Raw genomic sequence first — 378 nt, 5'->3', positions numbered from 1 at the left:
CAGCCCCCCCCGTTACAGGACACAAACTGCCCCCCATCAACCCCAAATTAAGCAGCAGACCCCCAAGCCCCAATCTGAGCTGTAAGCCCCACTATCCCCCCCTGAGCCAGGACGCAGCCCCCCGCTTCTGATCTCAACTTGGAGTCCCCAGGGCCATGTTGCCAGCCACTGCCTGCACGATAGGCTGGAGCCCCCTACATACAAACCCCCCTAGCCAAGGCTTTAGAAATCCACTGGCCTCCGACCCTGGCCATGGTCCCCTTCCGCAGCTTACAAGACTGAAGACTCTCCCATTGACCTTAACATGGGCAGCGAAGAACCTCAGGGGTCCCCTGGCCATACTGCAGCCCACCAATCCCTAAAATGGGCTGGAGCTCC

General features: G+C 59.8%; 1 protein-coding gene across 1 annotated transcript in view; it reads left to right on the top strand.

Annotated features, from left to right (window-relative positions):
* MYO1F (myosin IF) overlaps nt 1–378 on the top strand; it is a 33,246-nt gene that overhangs the window by 17,301 nt on the left and 15,567 nt on the right. The gene's annotated exons all lie outside the window — the stretch shown is intronic.

Source organism: Lipotes vexillifer, unplaced genomic scaffold, assembly GCF_000442215.2.
Source record: "Lipotes vexillifer unplaced genomic scaffold, Lipotes_vexillifer_v1.1 scaffold1011, whole genome shotgun sequence".
Taxonomy (NCBI): Eukaryota; Metazoa; Chordata; class Mammalia; order Artiodactyla; family Lipotidae; genus Lipotes; species Lipotes vexillifer.
The sequence above is the reverse complement of the archived record's forward strand: the minus strand, read 5'-3'. Positions and strand labels throughout refer to the sequence as shown.